The following is a 19,228-nucleotide window of genomic DNA, read 5'->3' on the forward strand; positions in this document are numbered from 1 at the left end:
CATCCTTTCTTTATGCAAGTTAGGTGACGACTAATCCTACGAGTTTAAAGGGTTAGCCTACGGGTTTAAAGGGAGGACCTAAAAATTTAAAAAATAAATAGTCGCCCTTCGCTTGCACTCCAAAAGGTTTGCATGCCCCCAGGTATAAAATATGGTTTCAAGATTACCCCTCAATTTGTAGACAAAACATTTGTTCTATCAGGAGAGGCCTACCTCTTACAGGTTACCCAAATATTGCTCTATTCACACAGCAAACAAAACACTTCTTCGGCGATGTCTATCGAGATAAACAAGGGCGAGCAACGACATCCGCCAACTCACATAACTTTGACAAGAGAATATTATTCTAGAATAACCCCTCTTCCACCGACGGACGGGGTACAGACTAGTCATATTCTCCCACGGAAACCTACCCCATACCCGAAGTTTTCCTGTCGAAGCAGACCAGGACGCATGCCCCCTGGGTTTCAGTCATATCCCTCCGAATTACTCGCGCTCATCAGGAGGACGGATTGGGGATTGAGACATTTCTTGCGTGAAGAGACCATTTAGGGATGGTATATGACTATTTGCTATGCGTGATCCGGGAAATGAAAGCTGGTCTACGAGCTTGACCACTCTTCCTTCGTGCGGAAAACACATTACTCTAAAGAGTGAGGAGACGATGGCTCCCATGCAATAAATATAGTCTCGTCCAAGGAGTAGGTTATAATCCAAGGGTCCTTGAACTACCATGACGTTCATGCGAACTGTCTTCCCTCTCAATGTTATGGGCACATCGGGAAGGATCCCTAAAGGTCGACTGGTTCCCTTATCAAAGCCTGTCAGATTTCTCATCTCAGGCAAAAGCGATGGCGAACCAAGCGCTTTCCAAGAAATAGAGGAAAGGATACTCACAGAAGCCCCCTCATCTATGATGGTACCAGCCATGACCATTCTATATATTTGAACGATAATTCGGAATGGTATGCTTGCTGGCAAACGGGGTCTGCCTAGTTGATTCCAGTTGAAGGAGACAACTAGGTTGCTTGGAGGTGGGACCGAGTCGACGGAAGGGTATGGCTCTGACGATCTTTCTTCCTGCGGTAAAGGAATGGGTAGATTGCCCCCATGTTCGTCGGAGTCTGTGTTGATGAAGAGAATTTGGACGGTGTCATCCTTGTTCTCTTCAGTGACTGTATCATCCGAAGATAAAACCTCTGAAGGCAAGACCGGGTCAACTGCCGCCTCGACCCTTTGACTTTCGTCTGGTATGGATTCAGTTGGTTTATCTTCAATGATAGGCGCTTCAGCCGACCACTTGAGCGGGCCAGCTGGATTCTCAACTAGTGACGGACTCGGCAAGAGTTTTTTATATCCAGGAGGAAGTCGTAACGATGAAACTGGACGATCATCCAAAACTATTTTAGCTTTGTCTAAGAAGGGACAATGGTGGAGGGAATGATCACCTTCGCACATTTTACAAGGGAATCTAGTTTTCCCTTTTTGTCCTGGGGCTTCACTTTCACTAGTTGACGGTGTGCTTTCAACATGATCACCAAAGGTTGATGACACCGGATTGTGCAAACGAGGAGACCAGTCCCTTAGTATCCGGGGGATGCAAGGACAATCTCTGTGAAAGTGGTCTCCTTTGCAAATGACGCATGGCGATTTAGGCCTGGTCAGTGCTGTGTGTGGATTTTCGTTAGACGACACTCGTTTTCCCACATTCGCCTTTGGCTCCTTCTTCTTCTTCTCTTTCTTCTTCTTTTCCTTCTTCTCCTTAGGAACTTGGTTTTTAGTTTTACCAGCTCCATCAAGCGAAGAGGAAGGAGGAGAGGAAGAATTAGAGGAAGTAGAAGGCTGGTGGGTAACTCTAGACTCGTCTAATTGCTGATTTGATTGTTCAGGAATAGTGGTGTTCTGAACAACATTGGTTGAGAAGAGCCATACTGGCAAGCCAATTGTCAGTCCTGGAAGCGACAATGTGGCCATATGGGGTGCATCAACATCTCCCCAAGAGGAGAAGGGACTAGGATTTCCACCAAGGGGAATTCCTTGGTTGGTAGGCTCCATTTTCTCAACCCAAGATCAACGTAGGAAAAGGGTATGAATATTCTGTTTAAAATAAATTTTAACACGCTTTGACACAACTTGTTTTTTCAGTTTTTAAGAGTCGAGAAAAAACAAAAGATGACTCTAGTCTCCTTCGATTTTTAATGAGCCTGAAGTGACAAGTGCTCAGATGGACCTTTTCCGTTAAGGAGTCTGAAAAGGAACGAAAGGGACTGGTCTGGAGGTCTAGGTAGAGGGAGTACCAAACCAATCGCAAAACTGCAGAATACTTTTTACGGTACGGCAGTCAATCTTCCCGAATGCTGTGTTCAGTGCATTGCGATCAGTAGGGCGGCCGACATGGCTTCCTATGGATAAAAGGTTTTAAGCCTATAGGGGTCTCCCAATATATACTCGACGGTACGTGGGAGCACAAGTCCGTACTAGCACTTATCGTCTCAAAGTGGAGGAATCACCCAACCATCAGTGAGGACAATAGTTACCAGGCTTTACGACGCCGGAATACGTCTCTAGCCTAGACCTCTAAATGTTGTGCGTTAAGTTCCAAAGCGTTGTTAAGTTCATTGAGTTTATTTTAAGTTGATCTTTCTTATGAAGTTTTCCTTTTAGGATCACCACGAGATGTAGATGTAATTCCTAAAATGCAATCTAAAGATGATAAACAAACTTTTATCTCTTTTCAGCAATGAAAATCCTAGCTACTAAGGGAAAAGAAAGACACAATCTTTTCGCAAAGAGCAAAGAGCACACTGTAAATGCACTTTTCCTAAATCAAGCCAAACAGACTGTCAATATGCAAATGCACATGCATGTGTTTTGTTTTTTCACTTTCTTAATATTGATGCCTAAAAAGAAAGTTGGTGTACAAATCTGAATTCGCTTTCAAGTGACAAACACAAACAAGCTTCTTTTCGAAATCAAAAGGTAGAGACGATTACGACACTTTATGATTTTGAAATAAATACTCGTTTCGACACTAGAAAGTCACAAATTCAAGCCAAAGGCAAAAGTAAAAGCATAATCGACTATCAACAGCAAATGAACTTTCTCCTATGATCAAAATCGACACTTGCGACAGATCTGAACCAAAGGACGACAGTATGACTATTCTACTTTTGCAATGGGAAACTGTAAATGACGTAACAAACACACAAAAACATCTACAGTTTCTTTTATACAACTGAGGCGGAATTACGGCAAAGAAAAGGGGTTTTCAAACAAACACATACACTGATCACAAGCTGCAAAAATCAGAGACAAAACTGAAAAAATTGAGCAAAGAACCTCAGCTGCACAAGGCTAGGCTGATCAGCGCACCTGTTACACAGAGAAACTGGATTGCAACGCAGGTTGCCCTCTCGGGAACTGCGCTGAAATGCAGGAACTCTTCACAGTACCTGCGCTGGGGCAGAAACGAGAATTCTATCCGGGTTCTGGGTCACGGTTTGCAGTTTAATCTATGGTTTTTGGCCGAGTAAAAGCAATCAGTAATGCACAATCAGAGGGTAGATTTAAAGAAGGTCTAAGAGCTATCACAAAGGGCAATCAGATCATTTGTGAATCAGCTGTTCAAATCATAAACAGATCCAGTGAATGGATTGAAGCAGCGGATGTCTACTTTGCATTTGTTAATGGCAAATGCAGTTCGATTTGCTACTTCTAAGTTTATGAAACAAACAACAAGAGAAACACAAACAAACTAACTAGACAATCGTCCCCAGCGGAGTCGCCATTTTGTTATCGGGAAAGGTGTCTATTCAGAATGACCCTATCCCACTAAGGTGTGACAGTGACCTTGAAAACAAACAGAGAAAACTACTTTTGTATTCTTCTTTATGAACTATAAACAAAGAGAAATAGGATGAACCAACCTGTGTCTTGCGCTAGTCCTTTGATCCAATCTCTCTCCTCTTTGACAGTTTCCAGCTACCTGCTCCCTTACTTGCCCAGCTTCACCAAGTACCTGCAAGATCACAGAAGAAGGAAACTATACAAAGACATGGGTTTATATTCATAAAAAGCTTAGGATCAGATTTAAGCTAAACATACAAATGTAACAAACATCAATGATACATAAGCATGTAGGAGAAACTCAAATAGTTTTATTGATATAACAAGAAAATCCAGGAGGAATTACAACCGATGATTCCTGATCCAGCATCAGCCTCCCAGCAAAGAAGCCCTTCTTCACCTCCAACAAAGCATAAATCACCCAATACTCTGATATCTATCTCAAAACCAACAACAATTCTCTGCAATGTACAAAATTCCAACCTCTGGATCTCTGGGATGAGGGATCCATATATAGATGTATGCAAGGAGTATGAGTCAGCTTATGATTTGACTAGTGTCTTCTCTCTATCAGTTCTTGCTTCCACTTGGAGACTGAGAGCCTCTTACTCATCCTTGGTCGAATTCAGTGAGGCAAGTGTCATTGGAGAAGATTCTGGAAGCTTCCATTGTCTCTCCACCTCATGGAATGACTCTGCCACTTGTCAATTCCCGCTCAACACACGCTGGTAGTGCATTTATGTGCGTTGCAACGCACCTAGCTAGTGGACTTGGGTGCTATGCAACGCACTTGGCTAGTGGAGCAGCTGAAATGATCCTGATTTAACTGATTCTGAGCAGTTTCTGGTGGAGAACTTTTGAGAGAAGCTGTAATTTGTTGACCTTGTTCCTTTAGGAGTTAGAACAACACTTTTAGGGACTTAGGAGCCCTTGTTTTATGGACATTTCATGCTTAGAGATGTAAGGCACAAAAATGTCTATAACACCCCGATTGCCGATAGCGATATCACATCGGAGAAATGAGGGAGGGTCTTTCATTATACTTGTGATTCGCCTTTCCTGATATCCGATAGTTATTTGCTTTTCAGATCGGAGTAAGTCAATGGGTGTTTATATATGTTTTCCTTATTATTGCGATATGCGATCTTGTGATCGATTTATCGCAATAACAAAGAACTTTACATTTATTTACAAGATCGACTTTATTTCTATTCAAAAAGGTTTATTTTAAAATATATCATTTCCATTGGACCTTTTGATGAGGGTTTTTCTAATGATGGATTAATACCACTTTATTCATGCATCTAAGTTTAAAAGGGACCCATTTCATATTATGATTTTTTTAAGTAAAATTTTATGAAATGGGGGGTTTTTGTACAGCACAACAGAACCAAAATCCCATTTCCCCAATGAAATAGTTCTTGAGGCCTGTGGGTTATGGGCCCACAAACCCTATCGGCAATGCCTCTCACAGTCTCACTTGCCTTATTTGGAATACTGAAGTCCCTCGCCAGAACAAACCAGGTGACAATGCATGATGACATTCTCATCATTCTTCATCCGACAGCCACGAATAGCACACCTACCCGGTCGATCACTATATTCAATCTCCTTGCCCTTCTCTGCCTCTACACAATTCCCCTCCATTAAAATTCTAAAACGTCGTTGGAAAACAATTCAAACAAAAGATACATAGACATAAATTCACAAAGACGCATTTCCATTATTTACAAACTCGGTTACAACTTAAGGCATCTCAACATTAATCCCGAATTCCCTGCAACTACATTGTATCCTCTTATTTTCACTCTCTCCCATGCACAGGTTCTCTCTTCTTCTTGATGCACGAAGGAATTCTTCCTTAATATCTAGTTATACATACATGGTAGTTTCAAATAAATTTTTAACTGAAATTTGTTCACTAACTGAATTTTGTTCACGGTTGGCCTGGTTGTCCACGTGTCTTCTTTCTCTAGTTTTTTTTCATTAAGATGCTCGGATGCTCCTGCATCAGACTCCCGATGTACAAAAATTTATGACCTCCTTGTCCTATGCGTTTTCTTGTCCTTAGCAATTCTACCCATTGTTTCACTTCTTCAGTGGAACTACCTTCATGGCCTTTTGTGAGCTGCAACCAAACCTCTGCTATAGAAAGTCTTCCCTGCTACCAAATGCCTTACCAAGCTTCTCTCCTGAGCTTAGTCTTTCGACATCTCTGTGGTTCTCTCCTCTCGAACTAATTGAGCACTCCTGCTCTAGGTTTGCTGCAATCTTCTCACCTTCACAAAATAAATTAAAAAAATTAAAAGCTTACAAATATTTAGCAAACTGTACCTAATAAAATAGTTCTTGAGGCCTGTGGGTTATGGGCCCACAAAGCCTATCAGCAATGCTTCTCATGGTCTCACTTGCCTTATTTGGAATACTGAAGGCCCTCGCCAGAACAAACCAGGTGACAATGCATGATGACATTCTCATCGTTCTTCATCCACACACACGCTTTCTTTTCAGGGTTTTTTATTGCTGTTCCTTCTCTGTCTCAGGTCTGTTTACTCCGCAATGCTCCAACCTTGCTATTATCTTCGTATGCAATGATTGCTTTTGGATTTTCCACGATCTTCTCCAAATAATCGTACTCGTCAAAATCCATCATAACTCAGTGGTTGCCAAACCAAAACAAAAGCTACTTGTGCTTGCTTCAACACTTTATCAATTTCGAACCAGAAACGAGTAAAATAATGTTCAAACCCTAAAATTTCATTGTGGAGGTTCTTGTATTGCTGAAAAGTGCTACACGGAATATCGATCTGCGAATGATGAAAGAGGACGAGGTGGTGAGGGGTCCGACTGCCATGAACAGCACACCTGCTCAGTCGATCACTATATTCAGATCTCCTTGCCCTTCTATGCCTCTGTACAATTCCCATCCATTAAAATTCTAAAATGCAAATCACTGGCAAACAATTCAAACAAAAGATACACAGACATAAATTCACAAAGACGCATTTCCATTATTTACAAACTTGGTTACAATTTAAGGCATCTCAGCCTTAATGTCGAATTCCCCGCAACTACATTGTATCCTCTTATTTTCACTCTCTCCCATGCATAGGTTCTCTCTTCTTCTTGATGCACGAAGGAATTCTCCCTTAATATCTAGTTATACATACATGGCAGTTTCAACTGAATTTTTAACTGAAATTTGTTCACTAATTGAATTTTGTTCATGGTTGGCCTGGTTGTCTACGCGTCTTCTTTCTCTAGTTTTTTTTCATTAGGATGCTTGGATGCTCCTGCATCACCTTGTATCACTTGGATAGTAAAGATATCACTCATGTAGAGTATAAACATTATTGTATCTAGGAGAATTTTGAAAGCATTTAGCATAATAGGACCTTATTGCTCTTAATGACAACAAAAGTAGATGAAAATGACCACCATTATGTCTCTCAAATGTAAACATTTTGATTTTACTATCCCATCAAAAACAAATAATTGATATATTAGAAGAAAAATGTATTATATTGCAAAATCCAACTCTAAACCTTCGCAAAGACACGTTATTCACTAACCAAAACAATGGGATATCAAACAATTATCCTCAAAAATGTCTTTGAAAGATGAGATTGTTCATCAATTGAATGAATTGAGAAATTGAATAGCAAAACTCACCCTCCACCTAAGACATTAACTTAGAGGAAGCAAATAGTAATGATGTTGCTTATTAATTCATATTTTTCAGGACTCTTATAGGTATTTTTTCGTATAAAATACTGGTAGGAAAACTTAGAATGTATATCTTTTTTTATTCTTTTCTTATTTTTCTTTCTTTCTCTTTTTTCTTTTCTATTTTTATTTTATTTTATTTTCTGGCGTGCTTGGGGTGGCATCCATAGTGTTGTACCCAATGAAAAACCCCTGACCTGATATGATAGACCACAAGCCATGTAAAACAATGCTAGCTAGGATTTGAATCAAGGTGGGTGGCATTATCATCATGAGTACATGGGAAACTCGAATATATATCATATAGTTTATTATATATTTTTTCTAATAACAAAAATAACAATTTATTTTGTCTTAATGTTATGTATTCATAACTAACATGACCATAATTGTGACATTATCATATAAGAAAATGCAATAAATATCATATAATTTATTATAATTTTTTTAATAACAATAAATAACTATTTATTTTGTCTTGATCTTATATATTTAGACTATAATTAAATATTTTGTATTCCAATTGGAATAAAAAACATAAATATGTTTTAAATGCATGAAAGTATTATATAAATGCATGCCTATATTACAAATGAAATATCATATATTTCATTTTAGTATTATCCAAAAATAGTATTATGAATAAGTGGTTTCCATGCATTCCTATCTGATTTAACTACTATAATATGTAATTCATAATCTATGTATATTAATTTGACAAAGATATGGATAGACTTCCATATATTGTTTTTGTTGTGTACATATATGTATATTAGTTTTTATTATATAAACTAATTTCCATATTTTCATATAATAAGAATAAGAATAAGAATAATACATTTTTATATTTTATTTTGATTTTGTAAATATAAATTAAGATATGAATAATTTATTGTTTTTTATTTTATTTTATATTTTCTAGTAAAAACCAAATATATAATTCATAATAAATTTTATATTTAAAAACTATTATATTATTATTTATTATAAAATTAATTCTATTATTTATTTACTTTATAACTGATTGTAAAACGTGAATTTTAAATTTATTTTTATAAATATAACATATTTTAAACTTTTTTTATATGATAATATTTTCAAAAAATTAAAATTTACTATATTATCTATAAATTATATATTAATTATTAAAATATATTCTCTCATAATTGTGATTGATTCCAAAACTTTCATGATGAAAAATAATATTATAATTGGGGTTTGAACTTTAATTAATAAAATGTTACTACAAACTATTGCACATCGAGTTAAAAAATCCATATTCTATAAACTACTGCAGTAAGAGTTAAAAGATAAATATTTTATCATTCAAATGACATTTAAAAGGTTTTTTAAATACTTAGAATATGGTTTTAAAATGTTATTTTTTCTCTATATTAATATAAAGGTTAAATTTTGATATTATTATATAAAATTATTACAACGAAATTATGGTTATATATTTTTTATATATTTTTAACTCTTTAAAATAACATATATATTTTAATTTTTTTTTTCCTAAAAAATTCATATTTTTAAATTTTATATTATAAAATTAGAACTAAAAAAATTAACCTCATATTATTAAAAAGAGATATTAAAAAGAGAAATGCTTTGATGTCATCCCTATATAATTATATATATTTCCACTATTTAGAATGACATATGATCTGTTGGTTACACATGATAATTATTACAACGTGTTTACATTATATCTATTGTTTTATCATCATAAAATAAACGAAAAAAGTGTTAACTCATGTTATTAAATTATGATAATGTGTTCGTATTATATTTATTATTATTGGACTATCGTATAATTAAGGAAGCACACTTTAACCTCATTTTATTATTAAAATAGGGTAAAAAAATTGCTTCGATGTAATGTACCTTGCATGTACCAGCACTTGTAAATGGCATTAGTGTATTATACCTTTGAGTAATGTTTTATTGCTCCATATGTTTATTTAAAACACATTTCATTTCATATAGTTTTGTTTTGAATACGCACTATGTATCTTGTCTTTATTAAACAAGTTAAAAGCTATAACAAAATTTGATAAAGCAGATTTTATTCAACAAATTCTTTGAATTTCATTTGTTTACCATGCCTATAAACTATACTAGTTACATAGGTTATCCCTAGTTTCTTTTGAATACGCACCATCTATAAGTTAAAACCTAGAAAAGAAATCCTATATCAAAATTTGATAGAGATTTTATTTTTTTAATAAAAGTAAAGCATTTAAAGTTAGATGAAAAACAAAGATTTTATTGGTTTAACAAAAGTAAAACACTTAAAATTTAATGACAAATAGATAAACGAACTTGGATTTAAGTTATGTAAATACACAAGAATACCAAAAATATGGTGTAAGATGTGAAATGTTTTCCCTTATTTGTCCAATTATTATCTACATCAATATGATAATAAAAGCAAGATTTTTTTTTGGTTTATATTTGCCATCTTTGGAAATAAATCACTTTGTATTATTAAAAAATAATAACTTATAGTATTATAATAATAATAAAATGATAAAAAATAATATAGTTACTATATTATAGTGCACAAAAGAAATGATGTATATGAAGAATAAAGAATCGAACCATTATATTTTTTATTATTTTTATAATAGTTTTTAATATGTAGAAATGTTATGTTTTGAAACCTAACATAAAAATAATTAAATTTATAACCATAATTTATTATGTGTATGTAATTTATGAGGTTTTTATTTTCTTCATTTTCCATTATTTTCCTTTATTTTTCTCCTCACATGTAAGTTGTGACTCTTCACCTTCCTTTTCTCCTAATTTCCTTTATTTTCATAAATAAAATGCCAATAAATGCCTCTTGCCTTTCTAAAGCCATTTTCATTTCCTTTTCCAATTTCCTTAGCCATAATGAATGGAAATGAACACCCACTAGGATGTATTTCCCAACATTCATGCTTGGAATAAGTGTCCCTTAACAGTGGTCTTATTTTCCTTTATTAGTTTTCATTACATGAAATTTTAACCAAGGGTTGTTACTTTCATCTATATTTGTTATTATTATCATGAAATTAAATATGCTAAACGACAAATTAGTTGAATTTGATCCAACTTTTAATTGAAATAGGAATTATTAAGATGAAGGGGAATTAATAAATCAACAAGAAATTTCCTAATCTTATAATTAATAGTAAAAAATATAGCTAGAAAAATAAAGAGATTAAAAATTAAAGAAAAATAAAAAATAATATATATATATATATATATATATATATATATATATATATATATATATATATAACAGAGTTAAGAATTAATATAAACTTTGATGAAGAAAAAATATATTTATTAGTTAGATAAAGTTAAGAAATAAGAATTCTTTAAGATGACCAAAATGTTTTAGATAAAAGGTAAGAAAATGATTAAAAAAGGAAAAAGGTTATAAGAGGCACTCGAATGTGAGAAATGGAGATTATGGTCGGGTCAAAGTCATTGGGTGAGATGGGGGATGATAGGTTTCCGAGATTGGCTGAGCCTGTAACCATCTTCCCTATTAAAGATATTAGGGTTCTTCTCAATTTCGAGGGCTTCTAGAATAATACGAGAGTTGTATAATGGTGCAGAAGCTATGCTTTTTGATTGATTGAAACAAATTAAGTTCTTGGACTTATATGATTGTTCTGCAATGGAAGACTTTGAAACATGGTTATGGTTGGTGTCAGTTATGTGCTCCTTGAAGTAGGCTTTGAAAGGGAAACTTGTTTGACCAATGTAATATTTACTACAAGAACAAGGAATTTTATAAACCCCTGATCCTAGGATGGGATCTGATAAGTCTTTGTCTTATCAGAATAATTGCTTGAGAGTTTTGTCGGGTTTAAATACGGTCTTTATGTTTTTCTTAGCCAAAATATTTGCAAGAAGATCAGTGGTCCATTTAATGTAAGTGGGGGCGACTTGGCCATAGGAGGGTGAGAGGTTTGACTTTTGGGGTTTAGGGTGAGAAACAGACTAGAGAGGTTTAGAGATATGAGTAGAGGAATATCCATTGGCTTTGAAATCCTTAACTGGATGGATTTTTCAGTTGGAAGAAACTAGGGAGCAAATATTTTTAAAGCTATAGAGAAGAGGTTTTGAGAACACTAGACTTTTGGGATGGGTGGTGATGAGAAAGGGAATGAAGATAATGATTAGTATGAGTCTTTTTCCTATAGACTTGATGTGAGAGGGAGCCATTGGGGAGGCAAGTAACAAGGACATCGAAGGAAGGGAGGGATTTGTTGGATTTGGATTCCATAGTGAGCTAGATATAAGGGGAGATGCTAATAAGATAGGACTGAAAGGTGTCAAGGGCATGGAATTTGTGTTGCCAAATGACCAAAGATGTCATCAACAAACCGAAACCACTGTTTGGGTTTGAGATGCCATGAATTAAGAGCTCTAGTTTCAAAGTGTTCCACAAAGGTGTTAGCCACTACTAGAGAGAGGGGAGAGCCCATTGTTGTGCCTTCATTATGTTCATAGATGTTGCCTTTAAAAGAGAAGAAGGTGGAGTTGAAGAAAATTTGGATCATGTTTATGGTTTCTTGGTCAACTAATTGGGAGATCAAGTGAAGAGCTTCGGGGACAAGGATCTTGGTGGAAAGGGAAACAATGTCAAAACTGACCAACAAGCCATTCTCATCGATCGGGATGATTTTGGTTTTCTCAATGAAGTTCGCAGAATCCTTAATGTAAGAATAAGTGGAGCCCATAAATTGTTGCAAGTTGGTGGCTAGATAACAGCTCAATGCATGAGTGGGAGCTCCAATGACACTAATAATGAGACACAATACTATTCCAGAAATCTCTAACAATATTATAATTTTAATTTTAATATTTTAATTTTATTAATAATTAATATTAATGTAGCTATAAGATGTTCGGATTAATCACATTGTTAGGATTTGGTCGACATTTTGAACCAACTAATGTGGTCCATCCTCAGGAGAAGATGAAGAATCAATCGATCTTAAGGAATAAATAGTATGGATGCATCATTGCCCAGAATTCGCTGTTGAAAAGTCTAGACAATGATGCATCCATACTATTTATTCTTTAAGATTGATTGACTCTTCACTTTATTCTGAGGATTGACCACATTTGTTGATTCGAAACGTTGACCAAATCCTAACAATGTGATTAATCCAAAAGACTTATAGCTACATTATGGATCACAGAAATCTTAGATCTAAAATTAATATTTATATTTATGAGTGTAAATATAAATATAAATATTAATTCATTATTTATCAAAAAAAATAAAAATATATATATATATATATATATATAATTTCATTTTAATATATATATGAGATCAATTTCATTTGAATATATACATATTGGAATTGTCCTAAAATCGTGTAGTGGTTTTATGAATTAGATTTTAAGAGTATTTTGTGAGAATGAATTGTGTATATTTATAAATTATACTTCATATTTTGAGTATGTATATATAAAGAATTTTAAAGTTAAAATTTATGTTTTAATTATGAAAATAAATATTCAAAAAATACATTTTAAAGATAACATTGTCCATATGAATTAAATATATTTATTTAATGTAAGTTAAAATGGTGAATGGCAACTCATAATTGGCGATCATACTATTGAAGTAAATTAATTATAATAAAAAGAATAGTCATAAATTATTTTTAAATATAATATGAATCTATTCGTGAGGTGAAAGCTTTTAAAGTGAGTACTTTTAAATTTATATCAAAGGTAAAGTACAAATTTAAAAAATGAATATATGGGTCATATTTACTGTCACACGTAAGTTTTAAATTAAATAAAAAGATTCATGGTTCATAATATAACATAACATGGATGTGTTTCAAAAGAGATGGCAAGTGCAACGGGAATTATTTATGGTCATAAAGAAAGTAAAATTATTACTTATGCGTCTGGTTTTGGTAAATATTTAACTAATTATGTTGAGATATATGTATTTTTTTTGGTTAAATAAGTTAAAGGTAGAAGAACTGAATAATAAACTAAAAGTTATTAATATTTGGATAAAAGAAGTGGTAATTTGTTTTTCCAAATATTTATATTATCATGTGAAGTAAGAATTGAATTATGTAATAAATTTATGGGTTAACAAAATCATTGAACTAAGTATGGGTGACTATATGAAAAATAGGAGGCATTATAGTATGATTATTCCCTAAAGTTGAAATGGTTTAGGACATCAATCATCATTAAACTTTCACATGAATCCATAATTAGCGCATCAACTTATCTGCATTATTATTCGTTCTCTTTCTTTATTTATACATTCCTAGGTTTACCTTTATTGGGGTGCATTAAGGGGAAATCATCGACTCTATTTTTCTTTTATATTCATGTCTTAAAGCAAGTTCCTAGTAGATCCTTCTCTATTCTATTAGGTCACGGGGACATATTGCTTATATTCACCATACCTTGTGATGGGGATGAGATTTTGGGGGGGGGAACCAAAATCCCATTTCCTCAATAAAATAGTTCTTGAGCCCTGTGGGTTATGGGCCCACAAACCCTATCGACAATGCTTCGCACAGTCTCACTTGCCTTATTTGGAATACTGAAGGCCCTCACGAGAACAAACCAAGTGACAATGCATGATTACATTCTCATCGCTCTTCATCCACACACGCACTTTCTTTTCGGGGTTCTTTGCTGCTGTTCCTTCTCTGTCTCAGGTCTGTTTCCTTCGCGATGCTCCAGCCTTTCCATTATGTTCGTATTCAGTGATTGCTTCTAGATTTTCCACAGTCTTATCCAAATAATCATAATCGTCAAAATCCATCGTAACTCAGTGGCTGCCAAACCAAAACAAAAGCTACTTGTGCTTGCTTCAACACTTTATTGGTTTCGAACCAGAAATGCGTAACATAAATGCTCAAACCCTAAAAGTTCGTTGTGGAGGTTCTTGTATCGTTGAAAAGCGCTACATGGAAGATCGATCTGCGAATGATGAAAGAGGATGAGGTGACGAGGGATTTGGTAGCCATGAACAGAACACCTGCCTGGTTGATCACTGTATTCAGATCTCCTTGCCCTTCTCTGCCTCTACACAATTCCCCTCCATTAAAATTCTAAAACCCAAATCGCTGGCAAACAATTCAAACAAAAGATACACAGACATAAATTCACAAAGACATGTTTCCATTATCTACAAACTCAGTTACAACTTAAGGCATCTCAGCCTTAATCCTGAATTCCCTACACTACATTGTATCCTCTTATTTTCACTCTCTCCCACGCAGAGGTTCTCTCGTCTTCTTGATGCACGAAGGAATTCTTCCTTAATATCTAGTTATACATACATGGCAGTTTCAACTGAATTTTTAATTGAAATTTGTTCACTAACTGAATTTTGTTCATGGTTGGCCTGGTTGTCCACATGTCTTCTTTCTCTAGTTTTTTTTCATTAAGATGCTTGGATGCTCCTGCATCAGACTCCTGAGGTACAAAAATTTATGACCTCCTGGTCATATGCGTTTTCTTGTCCTTAGCAATTCTACCCACTGTTTCACTTCTTCAGTGGAACTGCCTTCATGGTCTTCTGTGAGCTGCAACCAAACCTCTGCTATAGCAAGTCCTCCCTGCTACCAGATGCCTTACCAAGCTTCTCTCCTGAGCTTAGTCTTTCGGCATCTCTGTGGTTCTCTCCTCTCGAACCAATTGAGCACTCCTGCTCTAGGTTTGCTGCAATCTTCTCACCTTCACAAAATAAATTAAAAAAATTACAAGCTTACAAATCTTTAGCAAACTGTACCTCTTCTTTCTTCGCATGCAAAAACTCCTTTCCATAGGAAATATTTTCCCGCTCTGATACCACTTGATGGGGACGAGATTTTGGGGGGGAACCAAAATTCCATTTCCCTAATAAAATACTTCTTGAGGCCTGTGGGTTATGGGCCCACAAATCCTATCAGCAACGCTTCTCACGGTCTTACTTGCCTTATTTGGAATACTGAAGGCCCTTGCCAGAACAAACCAGGTGACAATGCATGATGACATTCTCATCGTTCTTCATCCACACACGCACTTTCTTTTTGGGGTTCTTTGCTACTATTCCTTCTTTGTCTCAGGTCTGTTTACTCCGTGATGCTCCAGCCTTGCCATTATCTTCGTATGCAGTGATTGCTTCTGGATTTTCCACGGTCTTCTCCAAATAATCGAACTCATCAAAATCCATCATAACTCAATGGCTGCCAAACCAAAACAAAAACTACTTGTGCTTGCTTCAACACTTTATCGGTTTCTAACCAAAAACACGTAACATAAATGCTCAAACCCTAAAAGTTCGTTGTGGAGGTTCTTGTATCGCTGAAAATAGCTACACGGAAGATCGATCTGCAAATGATGAAAGAGGATGAGGTGGCGAGGGATCCGGCAACCACGAACGACACACCTGCCCGATCGATCACTGTATTTAGGTCTCCTTGCCCTTCACTGCCTCTACATAATTCCCCTCCATTAAAATTGTAAAACCCAAATCGTTGGCAAACAATTCAAACAAAAGATACACAGACATAAATTCACAAAGACGCAGTTCCATTATTTACAAACTCAGTTACAATTTAAGGCATTTCAACCTTAATCCCGAATTCCCCCCAACTACATTGTATCCTTTTATTTTCACTCTTTCCCATGCACAGGTTCTCTCCTATTCTTGATGCACGAAGGAATTCTTCCTTAATATCTAGTTATACATACATGGCAGTTTCAACTGAATTTTTAACTGAAATTTGTTCACTAACTGAATTTTGTTCACGGTTGGCCTGGTTGTCCACGTGTCTTCTTTCTATAGTTTTTTTTCTTTAATATGCTTGGATGCTCCTACATCACCTCGTATCGCTTGGATAGTAAATATATCACTCATGGAGAGTATAAACATTATGGTCTCTAGGAGAATTTTGAAAGCATTTAGCACAATAGGACCTTGTTGCTCTTAATGACAACGAAAGTAGATGACGATGACCACCATTATGTCTCTCAAATGTAAACATTTTGATTTTACTATCCCATCAAAAACAAATAATCATTATATTAGAAGAAAAATGTATTATATTGCAAAATCCAACTCTAAACCTTCGCAAAGACACTTTATTCACTAACCAAAACAATAGGATATCAAAAAATTATCCTCAAAAATGTCTTTGAAAGATGAGATTGTTCATCAATTGAATGAATTGAGAAATTGAATAGCAAAACTCACCCTCTGCCTAAGACATTAACTTAGAGGAAGCAAATAGTAATGATGTTGCTATTAATTCATATTTTACTTAGGGTCAATAGGACTCTTATAGGTATTTTTGCCATATAAAATACTAGTAGGAACACTTGGAATGTATATGTTTTTTTATTCTTTTCTTATTTTTCTTTCTTTCTCTTTTTTATTTTCTATTTTTATTTTATTTTATTTTCTAGGGTGCTTGGGGTGGCATCCATAGTGTTGTACCCAATGAAAAAACCCCTGACTTGATATGATAAACCACAAGCCATATAAAACAATGCTAGCTAGGATTTGAATCAAGGTGGGTGGCATTATCATCATGATGAGTAGATGGGAAACTCGAATATATATCATATAGTTTATTATATATATTTTTTAATAACAAAAATAACAATTTATTTTGTCTTAATGTTATGTATTCATAACTAACATGACCATAATTGTGACATTATCATAGAAGAAAATGCAATAAATATCATATAATTTATTATAATTTTTTTAATAACAATAAATAACTATTTATTTTATCTTGATATTATATATTTAGACTATAATTAAATATTTTGTATTCCAGTTCGAATAAAAAAAAACATAAATATGTTTTAAATGCATGAAAGTATTTTATAAATGCATGCCTATATTACAAATGAAATATCATATATTTTATTTTAGTATGATCCAAAAATAGTATTATGAATAAGCGGTTTCCATGCATTCCTATGTGATTTAACTACTATAATATGTAATTCATAACATAGATAGATATCTATGTATATTATTTTGATAAAGATATGGATACAATTCCCTATATTGTTTTTGTTGTGTATATATATGTATATTATTTTTTATTATATAAATTCATTTCCATATTTTCATATAATAAGAATGAGAATAATGCATTTTTATATTTTAATTTGGTTTTGTAAATATAAATTATGATATGAATTATTTATTATTTTTTTACTTTATTTTATATTTTCTTGTAAAAAACCAAACATATAGTTAATAATAAATTTTATATTTAAAAACTATTATATTATTATTTATTATAAGATTAATACTATTATTTATTATTTATTTAATTTATAATTGATTGTAAAATGTGAATTTTAAATTTATTTTTGTAAATATAACATATTTTAAACTTATTTTTTAATATGATAATATTTAAAAAAAAATAAAAATTTACCATATTATCTGTAAATTATATATTAATTATTAAAATATATTAAAATATATTCTCTCATAATTGTGATTGATTCCAAAACTTTTATGAAAAAAAATAATATTATATTTGGGGTTTGAACTTTAATTAATAAAATGTTACTACAAACTATTGCACATGGAGTTAAAAGATCCATATTCTATAAACCACTGCAGTAAGAGTTAAAAGATAAATATTTTATCATTCAAATGACATTTAAAAAGGTTTTTTAAATATTTAGAATATGCTTAAAATGCTATTTTTTCTCCATATTAATATAAATGTTAAATTTTGATATTATTATATAAAATTATTACAACCAAATTATTTAATATAAATTAAAAACAAATCAATTTCTAAATATATTTTATATTAATATGGTTATATATATTATATAATTAATATATATATATAAAATAACATATATATTTTATTTTTTATTTTCCTAAAAAAATTATTTTTTTTAAATTTTATATTATAAAATTAGGATTAAAAAAAAAATTAACCTCACATTATTAAAAAGAGAAATGCTTTGATGTCATCCCTATACAATTATATATATTTCCATTATTTAGAATGACAATGTGATGTGTTGGTTACACATGATAATTATTACAACTTGTTTACATTATATATATTGTTTTATCATCATAAAATAAACGAAAAAAGTGTTAACTCATGTTATTAAATTATTATATTAAATTATGATAATATGTTTGTATTATATTTATTATTATTGGACTATCCTATAATTAAGGAAGCACACTTTAACCTCATTTTATTATTAAAATAGGGTAAAAAAATTGCTTCGATGTAATGTACCTTGCATGTACCAGCACTTGTAAATGGCATTTGTGTAGTATACCTTTGAGTAATGTTTTAGTGCTCCATATGTTTATTTAAAACACATTTACTTTCATATAGTTGTGTTTTGAATACGCACTATGTATCTTGTATTTATTAAACAAGTTAAAAGCTATAACAAAAGTTGATAAAAGCAGATTTTATTCAACAAATGCTTTGAATTTCATTTGTTTACCATGCCTATAAACTATACTAGTTACATAGGTTATCCCTAGTTTGTTTTGAATACACACCATCTATAAGTTAAAACCTAGAAAAGAAATCCTATATCAAAATTTGATAGAGATTTTATTTTTTTAATAAAAGTAAAACATTTAAAGTGAGATGAAAAA

This window comes from Pinus tabuliformis, chromosome 2_2 (assembly GCF_031772625.1).
Source record: "Pinus tabuliformis cultivar Carrire ecotype Pingquan chromosome 2_2, CPIR1, whole genome shotgun sequence".
NCBI lineage: Eukaryota > Viridiplantae > Streptophyta > Pinopsida > Pinales > Pinaceae > Pinus > Pinus tabuliformis.